The following is a 322-nucleotide window of genomic DNA, read 5'->3' as shown; positions in this document are numbered from 1 at the left end:
GGGGGTGGGGTGGTCGTGCTGCCCCGTTGTGCGCGGTATTTACGCGCATCCCGAGGGAGCTGCGTTGCCTGTTGGAAGCCCGTGGGTGCAGTCGGCTGCCTGGGCACGGGCAAACATGTAGTTTCGGGAAGGGAGGGAGGAAGGGGGGGGGGGGTTTTGTTGTCTCCTGCATCCCAGCGGGATACCTGCTGCCTCTCTTTTTCCGCTGCAGGCTTATGGGAGGAAAAGAGGGATTCCCGCTAGCTGTTAGGCAAAGCTTGCTGTCCCTTTGTTGTTGTTGTTTTTTCGTTGTGGTTTGGGTTTTTTTCTTTTTTTTTTTTTT

At 55.6% G+C, this 322-nt stretch overlaps 1 protein-coding gene across 4 annotated transcripts in view; it reads left to right on the top strand.

Annotated features, from left to right (window-relative positions):
- ZBTB44 (zinc finger and BTB domain containing 44) overlaps positions 1-322 on the top strand; it is a 39791-nt gene that overhangs the window by 532 nt on the left and 38937 nt on the right. The gene's annotated exons all lie outside the window — the stretch shown is intronic.

The sequence above is a fragment of the Haliaeetus leucocephalus genome, unplaced genomic scaffold, assembly GCF_000737465.1.
Source record: "Haliaeetus leucocephalus isolate CR32 unplaced genomic scaffold, Haliaeetus_leucocephalus-4.0 Scaffold773, whole genome shotgun sequence".
In the NCBI taxonomy this organism is placed as follows: domain Eukaryota; kingdom Metazoa; phylum Chordata; class Aves; order Accipitriformes; family Accipitridae; genus Haliaeetus; species Haliaeetus leucocephalus.
The sequence above is the reverse complement of the archived record's forward strand: the minus strand, read 5'-3'. Positions and strand labels throughout refer to the sequence as shown.